The sequence below is a fragment of the Protopterus annectens genome, chromosome 8.part0 (genome assembly GCF_019279795.1).
Source record: "Protopterus annectens isolate FY-2018-M chromosome 8.part0, PAN1.0, whole genome shotgun sequence".
In the NCBI taxonomy this organism is placed as follows: Eukaryota; Metazoa; Chordata; order Ceratodontiformes; family Protopteridae; genus Protopterus; species Protopterus annectens.
This window is the reverse complement of record NC_056741.1, coordinates 1021717443-1021727260: the sequence shown is the minus strand read 5'-3', so window position 1 is coordinate 1021727260 and position 9818 is coordinate 1021717443. Positions and strand designations below refer to the sequence as shown.

At 35.2% G+C, this 9818-nt stretch overlaps 1 protein-coding gene across 1 annotated transcript in view; it reads left to right on the top strand.

Annotated features, from left to right (window-relative positions):
• The first annotated feature begins 3368 nt into the window (after window positions 1-3368).
• The window catches only part of LOC122808058 (beta-1,4-galactosyltransferase 3-like), a 213210-nt gene continuing 206760 nt past the window's right edge, over window positions 3369-9818 (top strand). Inside the window, exon 1 of the mRNA XM_044079041.1 lies at window positions 3369-3623. The gene's annotated coding sequence lies outside the window, so the exon portion shown is untranslated. The remainder of the gene's footprint in view (window positions 3624-9818) is intronic.

The window sequence follows — 9818 nt, the reverse complement described above, 5'->3', positions numbered from 1 at the left end:
TTAGTTAATTAATTACTTAAATTAGTATAAGTAAAATCAATGAAAAATGAACAAGATAAGTATTCATTAAGTTCAAGAAGGGCAATAGAAACTTCTATGTTTGTATTATGTGTTGCTTTGTTTGGTTTATATATAATGTAAATAGTAACCCATCTTGATCATTGTGAAGAATTATTGGACTCTTTGAACATTCTGAATAAATCATTACTTTTTTCAGTTGTTTAAGAAACTCTTCTTTTTTTAAAATAAAAAAGATGACAAGTGATGTACCATATCAGTTGATACTTTGAGAGATGTAGTTGTAAGAGTTATTTTTTTGGGACAGCTATCTTGGAATCAGTTTTTTTGTTTCTTCTTTCTAGTATCAGTCCAAGGATTTGTTTATTTTATTCTTTTAAGAGTAGGGGGCATCCATTCCATTTCTTCTGGGATAGACACTATGTTGTTTTTGATGAATATAATAGCTTCTTCTAAGTCATTAAAGGTTCTCATCTCATTGGCAAAAAGTATTTTATCTTGCCTGGAAAGGCCAGTTGTGTTTTAATGTTTTTTTGTTTCAACAGTTTTATTATTGGCCAAATTTTTTTTCCTTTGTTCTAGTATTCTGGAAGAATAATCATTGTCAAACTTTATCAGGCTTTGATTGTATTTTAAGGGTGATTTTCTCCAAGCAGATTTTAATATTAGTTCCTTGTCCAGAAATGAAAGAAATGTTATAACTATGGATGTAGATGGAGTATTTGTTGAGTTAGAAGCAGGTTTCCTCAGTGTTCTATGCACCCTTTCAATTCCAAATGAAAGTCCCTCTTTCAAGTCTAAGAATTCAGGAATCCAGGTTGTTAAGAATGAAATAATGTCTTCACATTCAGTGTTTTCAGGCAGACCAAAGATCCTTATGTTGTTTATCCTTTCCCTGTTTTCTAAATCATCTATTTTGTTAAGCAGCCATGTATTCTGTTTAAGCAGAAATTCTTTTTTGGAATTCTTCTTCTTTGAGTCTCCCTTCAATGTCATTTAGAGAAGTCTCTATATCTGTTATTTTTGTATGGTGTTGCTGTAATTGTTCCTTAAGAGTATCAGTCTGTTTTTGAGAATTTAATTTGAGGTTTTCTAAGTCATTTTTGAAGCCATCCATCTTCAAATATAGTTCCTGTAAGGTAGATGTCATCAATTGCAGTTCTTTTTTCAAAGCAACATCTGGGTGAGAATTCCTTGAGTTATTCATATTCAGTGACTCAATATATCTCCAAGTTACTTGACAGGAAAGTTTTTGTATATCTCCACCAAAATTGATATTTATGTAGTTTATTAGTTTATCTATACATTTCTGACATTTTAAACTTGAAAATAATACCATTTTCCTATATTATTATACTAGTTTATGGAGCTCTCAAAATTCACTGCTCTCAGTTGGCCATCTAGGCTCTGCCCTTAAAAATATTTGTAAGTCTTGTTGGAAAATGTTTTTTGGATGAGTCAGCAGAATGTTAATAATAACCGGGTACTTATTCCTTTGACTTCTGCTGACAATGCAAATATATTAAAAGTGGATTTTCTCTTATTTTGCTGTGTCATAACATGCTATTTAGAGCCAAAGAGAGGTTCAGCTGTGGCAATGATAACCTAGTTTATGTTGCTATGTGCTTAAGATGTGACCCCTTGTGAAGACCATAAAGAGGCTGCTACAAAGCATCTATGAGCATGACTATATCCCTACTGCATTATACAAACACATACAAACGGAGTGATACAGCTGCGTTTGTGTTTTTTTCTTGTTGAAGGTAGGACGAACTGTGACTTTAACAGCATTTTAGAAAAGAAAGAAATAAATGCAGTGGAGAACTCCTGCCATTACTGGGCAACTCAGCATCAAAAATATCCTGAAGTTAAGGTCTCTTAAGTAAACTTTTGTACATAATCCTTGAGATTCAGAAAAGCTTAGCTCAATGCAAGTTCGATGAAGACATGGGGTGGTGGGTGTGTATATGTGTGTAGAAGTGTGTGTGTGTGTGTGTGTGTGTGTATGTGTGTGTCTGTGTGTGTGTGTGTGTGTGTGTGTGTGTGTGTGTGTGTGTGTGTGTGTGTGTGTGTATGCGAATACTATGATCCTTTCTCCCTAGTGTATATTTTCAATAAACCTATTGTGTGGGTGTACTTCCTGACATCTAGCCTCTATATTAGGTTTATCCTGGCAGCACGTTTTGTTGTTACAACAGAAATAGTCAGTTACACATCAGTGTTTACATTTAGCCTGATCCCATATAAAAATAATAACAGTTAAAGATTTATGTTCAGTCTTACTTGGGTGTCCTTCCTTAAACAGACCTGGATTTCCTCAGGGAGGTTGACCCCACCATTTTTGAAATGCTGCTTTTAGGTGCTTGGATATGTTTTTAGATTAATGTTTGCTTCCTGGTAAAAGACCACTTGACAAAAATAACATTTTCAGGATTGAGCTAAGAGTTTTGTTCTGCTGAAGTGACTTGGTTAAAATAATAAAGTAAACAGTTTGAGGCTGCAGCAGGAATCAAAAACAAGCTGACTGAATGCTGCCCATTTCAACTTGTTTTATTAACATACCAAGCAATACTTCAGAAGACCAAATGGAGAAATACTAAACATTCCTACATAGTATTTTACCCTCAGCCATCCTTTGCACTATGCAGCAGCCATTATAGCTTACCAGGCAGTGTAACGTTGTATGATTTGCATTCTTTTCATGGCCATTTTATAAAATAAACCACAGTATGATGCACTATTTGAAATTAGTGAGGACAATTTGACATTTTGAATTTTGCATGTCCATCTTATGTGCTACAATACTGAGTTAATGAAGTCATTTTAAATTGTTGGGAGTATTTGTTACAGAACCAGAAAGCAACAGCAGATTCAACATGTGTGAGCTGAATCTAGGAGGTCAAGTGCTACTTTTGGGAAAATATCAATTAAGATTGCTTGCCTGACCACTTATGAATTCAATGGAATGAGCTGTGTGTGTTTTTCAAGCTGAGCACAGAGCACAGCACAGCCTTGTCGTTTAATGAGAATACAGGAAAGGCAATTTTGCAAGCCTATTATTAACAGAAAAAAATGTATATTTTTGTACTTTCAGAACAAAATACTTCATACTCTTCAACAGTAAATCACAGAAGAAAAAGTTGTAGTTTGCTTTCCTAAGAAATTAACTTAAGCCATAAATACTTAAAGTGCAAAGGAACACTTATTTACAAAATCCAAGTGTGAAAGAAAATTCCTGTTCTTGGATTACAGACTGAGGGCTGTGAAGGGCCTTGGTACAATACTGAAGCCTGAAACAGTTTGAGTAATGCTGTCTCTCATGCACCTGGTATACCATGCATGGTGGAACAGTGCCTTCATTATTCTAATGATATGATGCAGTGCAGTCCTAACCTCCGATGTTGATGGGAGGATGAAGTTAGGCAGCAGGCACCACCTATGTGCTGAAGGTGCAGATGTTACATTGGGTCAGCATTTGAACTGACACTGCATACCAGCCACACATACTGCACAATTTGCCCTTTTTATACTACAGCATGTGAAAAGATCTAAAGGAATTGGGAGCTGCACAGGAATAAGACTGGAGCACCTCAGTGAGTGCTGTGGTGAGTATACATGCTGTAGAATGTCTTGTTATCTATACTAACAGTAGTAAGAATTAATTCAAAATGTAGTACTTTTATATACTAGTCTCATACTCCCTTCTCCACTGGGATTTGCATCCCTCATTTGGTCATTGTTTCCCTTTATAGTCAGTACTGTAGTACAACTGTTGTCATTACTGCCATAGCTATGAGGTAGCAGAATGATTGCTCAAAGTAATTAGTGTGTCTATGCATCCATCCTGTTGTTTAGGTGGACAGCACCCTGCTCTCATATTGAGATGACTATGGGTTCTATCCCTTCACCCCTTAGTCGTGTTATCCTGATAAACATTTTGGCTTACCTTTCTGCTTCATTAGCATAACTGCAGCATTATCTGGTCAAAAAATGTAATACCAGTAGTGTTACTTAAGTGGATATGTTGGGATATAAAATAGAAATTGTTCTTATGCCTTTCACCTGTGACTGAAAAATCTATGTCTGAGCAGCATGTTTGCTTTGTGTATATACGTTAGTCTCAGGCATCAATACTGCTTCTCTGACTACAAACAGCTGTTGTCCTGTCTGAATTACTCAACAAGTTAATCCTCTATCCGTCAGACTGCACTTGTCTATGGTTCAGGTCCAACATGCATTTATAACTATTAACAGGCTTGTAAAAGAGATGATTAGTTTTTTTGAACAAAAAAAATATTATTAATTTTAATTGCTTCATATCAGTAATCACTATAGTTTTTCATTCTATTTATAGGTTCATAGGTGTGAAATAGGCCAACAACCACAAGGGCCTTTTTAAGCCTACCCATCCATCCCAAATCTCTGACAAGTTATGGTACCCTTGATAACTGTAAGCAGGGGCTTGGGAGATGAAACATTTACAAGCAGGGGCCTGGAAAATGAAACATTTATGGGCTGCCTGTGTCCATTAGAGACATAAGTGACAAACCAGGGATAAATTTCCTGTTCCCCATCCAATTGTCCAAGTTACAGTTCAGTTGGGTTAGGGAGGAACTCTATTTCACATGGATGGGGAACCTGTTGGAGGGTTCTAATCCCCTGGGTGTTTTTTTTTATTGTGTTACCTTTCTGCTTCCAATCTATATATGTTTAGCACTCATCTGCTACATATTTCTCTGACAACTTCAGTGCAAGTGCTTTTATGGTTTACATTGTTAAGGAAGTGTTTGGTAGGCTATCACAGGAGAGGATCATGGCTTCAGATTGGCTAAGGCTTGTATTTTTTTCTGCTTTTATCCTATACATGTGTAACATTCACCTGCTATGTGCTTCCCTGACAACAGATGTGAAAGTACTTCTATGGCTTACTTTGTTAAGGAATTATTGGTAAGAGTGTAACTGAAAAGAGTGGATGGTTCAGTTCCACTGAGGATTTGACAGGTGTCTTTTTGTGACATTTGCACTACAGTAAAGGTACATTGACCAAACTCTACTGAATTCAGGACTGTTCTAAGTCGTCAAATCCTGTTACTTTCCGGAATCTCACCTATCCCTTCTGAGCCTTACATTTTCTAAGATCAAGTAGTGCTGGTTGCTATACGTTGGTATGTCTCATACCCCCTTCTCCACTGGGTTCAGCATCCTTCAATTGGTCATTATCTCCTGTTACAGTCTTCTCTCCATTTCTGTGTCTTATGCTGTGCCTGCTGCCACCTCTACTCTCCCCCATAGCTATAATTCCCTTAGTTCCTTCCAACAGATGTTTTTCTGTATACCTGTAGTCGTTGAATTACACTACTAGATCAGCACCACAGCATGACCATCCATGTGCACAGTTTAGTGCTAACTAACCTAGAGGCTCATGCATGGTCCATGTTTACAACACCTGCTTGTACTTTACTGCGGCTGTGTACTGGTCAAATACAATCTTCTCATGGGTTCTATTATGGCCATGATGAGCACCTCTTCATCATGCAAACTGGCCTAGACCCAGGCACTGTTAGTGAACTTTGGATCTTGGCTACGACCACAAATGCAATCTTTCTTAATCCCTGAGAATGTCTTTGTTATTTCTTGTGAGCTCATAACAGCTTTGAAAGGCCAAGTAATTAATGACTGTGGGCAGTGAGAAAATAGGGAGCAGAGAAAGAGGAGGTGAAAAGATCGAAAGGAATGGGGTAACAAAGATGCCTGAGATTAGAAGTAAACTGGACAGTGAATAAAAAGACCAGTACAACTCACTACAACTTTTAATTTATCAACTAATATTAAACTGGTACTGGAAATACATAACAGAACACTGTCCTGTACTCTTTATTTGTAGTGATTTGCCATTAACATTGTTTATGTAATTTATGCAATCTATTAAATTACAGGTTTAGAAATTATTTGAAATGGATTAATTAACTAGGTCATTTTATGACCTGGTTTTTTCAAAGTACTTTTTTCTTTATTCTCATTGTTTAGTACAGACAATAACATTGTGCATATATTTGTCATGTTGTAATGGTTTCATTTTAATTAACTAGACCACAAACAAGGGGTTCCCTAAATTTCATGCTCATGTCAGGATGTCACATTAAGCAAGCATGATGCTAGACTTGCAATCTTTTACATTTGCAGAGACATAAGGGCACCAAATAATACAAACTTACAGCACTTCCTCACACATTGTTATATTTTTGTGCAAAATATATTATGGATTACAGGTCAGGTCTTTGCTTTTTATCCTGTCAGATTTGACTGTCAAATTAGAAGCAAGTAACAGCAGTAGTTCAATGTCCTTGAATTTCCTATAATGCTGATATAATTTCTGCCATCATTATATGAAATACCTGCACATGTCTGAAAACGAAAGGAATACAGCTAATAACATGGGTACATGATGTAGAGCTATTTTTTTTCTTGATGTTTTCTCCTGTTTCTTAGGTTACAAAATGTGTGATATTTCTGTTTTTTTCTGTTGTGTTGACAAAACAAACCAAGCTAGAAATAACCCATAATTTGCCACTCTTTCTATTTACCTGAAAAACAGAAACTGCAGTCCCCTTTATATTTCTTGCATTGGAATGAAAAATGATAATATAACATGAGAAAATTAACTGTTAAATGCATACATCTGTGAAGGACTATGCACCAAGTACATTCTTAAATATTGTACAGGTATGTTTCTTTTATACTGTGGCACTGCATTTCACTGACCTTAGACATTATTATACTAAGGGTCCAAACATAGAAAATTGAAAAAAATGTTTTGTTTTTCTTAGAAATTTAAGTTCAGTAGAGAAATATAATTCTGTATTAGTTTCTTATCACTTAGAGTATTATATATTGGTTCAATGAATGTAATATCCAAGGATTTCAAATGATGAAGTATATTCTGAAAGCTGGCATTGTGTTGTTTTTAATAAAATATTACTGATTTGACTACAATAGTTTCCAGATTCAGTTAGTTTATTAGTGCTGTTGTAGTTTCAAACCTGTGGTTTGTTGCTTCAAGTATGAGTCAACAAGTTACAAGTCCCCAAGGAAACAATTCATCAAGAGCAATTGCTTGAGCAACCAACCCCAACAAAACAATAAAATAAAAGTGTTTACAAGGTACAAGCTCCCTGTACTCCCATTGTGGGGGTCAAACCTCCTTACCCTTAAACATATACAAATTCCACAGTCACACATTCATGAAAAAGGGAGAAATCTTGAAAAAGAAAGGAATCACTGCTGGCCCACACTTAGAAGCCATACCTATAGCGATTTCGTATTGAAAACAGTGATGGGGTGCTTAGCATTGCTGAGTTGTTTTCAGGGAGCTGGTTCCTTGGGGAGCTGTAAACTGAGTAGAAGTACTTCCAGCTGCTCTGGTTTATGTACATTTCATTCATTATCTTTAATGTGATAACATCTCTTTTGGTTTGATAGTTGAGATATGTAATTATTTCCTGCTTGGAGTATGTTTTACTAATAAGTAGGTCATATAATATATGAATAGTTCCGGTGTTCTGTGGTAAATGTACAATATGTACATATGTGCATTTTCTTGAACCTGTAAACTGCAAATGAACAGTAATCAACATTTCTGGAGTTCAGTTACTTTCAGATGTAATAGTGAGCAAATGATATATTTTCTACACGAGTTGTCTTTTTAGATTTATATGTGTGTGTATATATGTGTGTGTGTGTGTGTGTGTGTGTGTGTGTGTGTGTGTGTGTGTGTGTGTGTGTATTATAATGATCTTCTACTACTAGATTCTAAAGTACTGAATGACATTGAACTAATCTTAGATTAAAAAATAGAAGACATAATAATACTCAAGTTGGCGGAGTCCTCAACCCCCTACATCCCATTAACTTTATAGACTGTTTCCAAGTTTGCAGTGCCTCAAGGTAAATTACATAAAACTAAGTGGATGCATCTCATTCTGAATGCCCCATCCCTTTGCTCTCATGCTTTGTATTGCAAAATTTTGGAATATTGCAATTTAGTATCCAAGTTCAATCAACTATAATTCAACTCAGTTATCGTCATCATTTTGAAGGGTTCTGAATTAAAAAAAAACAGATTGCATCAGCTAGCCTAAGACAATAATGCAAAGTACACTATGCTTGATTTGATATGCTAAACTTTAAAGATATTCTACAGATAACTATGACAGTGAAAGGTAACAAGAAAAATGACAAAAGGGAGGGAGATAAGTATTGTTTATTGTGATAATTTATTTGCTTACTGAATTTAAAGCAAATTGATAAATGTTATTGAATATATTTGAATTAAATGTATATTGTCACAGTATTTAATGTCCTGATTGATTATTATTTTGTAGTTTTTTACTTTTATTTTATAAGTTTTGCTTTATGATTCTGCTTTGTCCACTAAAAGTTGACATGTAATTTATCTTCATCCAGGCCACTGAAATAAATTAACAATATATGTGTACTTATTATCTCATAATCATTTGATAGTTGAATATAATCCAGAGTACAGTTTTATGAGCATGTTAATTCTTAAAATATTTGTTAAAAAATTCACATATTTGATTGTCTTCAATGTTCTGAACATACCTGTTAAGGATAGATTAAGAGGACTTTCTTTAGGAGTGTGCCTAACAAGGAGGGTAATGTCTGGGGCAAGTAGTTTAAATGTGAAGATCTCACAAATCATTTAGTTCTCTTCCTTCATCCTAAGAGGTAATCTGCAGATACACATGTAAAGGTGTAAGCCTTTACACATGAGGCTGTCATCTGTTTGTTGCAGTGCATTGGGGTGGTAAAAGTAGATGTTTATCAGCACCTATCATTCACTGTTTAAGGTGCAGGAAGTCATTCAAATGGATATTATGACATCTATAGTCCACCCGTTTAGACGGTACTTCATTTAACTGACTATGGGTACCTGGTAATATGGATCTAATCTTCTTGAGGTTTATATTGAGGAACATTTTGCTAAGTCACTTGCAGATCTAGTTAAAATTATTGATTAGGTCTTATCTGAGGAGGAGAAGGAGCATTGATGATGCTCAATTAGCTATATATTGCATGGCAATAATGCCAGGCAAGTCCCAAATATGACAATTCCTATAAATGGGGAAATTAAGAAAAAAGAAGAATTGAAGAATTGAGGATGCAATCCTCCAGTATCCTGAGACAACATTTAAAAGTACTGGAGAGGTCTAGATGTGCTAATAGTCACAGTAGGCTCCTGGATAAGAGCTGAGTGCTTGAACTGTTCCACATTTTGAAATGAAAATTGGGTTTATCATGAATGAGATGGAGTGGGGGATATTTTCAATGTGGTTTATTAAAGTTTTTTATGCTTTTCACATATAAATGTAGAATGAGTAAAACTGTGCTTTTTTAACATGAGTAGGCTACAGGACAATTTTTGGACAGAATATTTTACTGAGTTTCTAAAGAGTTTAAACTATGTGCTATGAAAAATTGTTGTTAAACAGGAAATTATCACCTGAAAGACTTTCATTCGAGTGAGAGATGCAGAAAACATCAGTGAGAAACAGCTTCAGTAATGGTGCCTGAAAGACCCCAATTTATGCATGCTTGATTACTGAAGTGATTTATTTATTCACTCTTCAGAACTGAATGATTTCCCCAGTCAAAAGCTTTGATAAGATTAACAAACCCTTACATTCAATGATATTCTCTCACTGTTGTGTTGGCATTCATGCAGTATCTGATCATTGTCCTAATATTAAATGAGTTTTAATTAGTAAAGATACTAGTTTGTT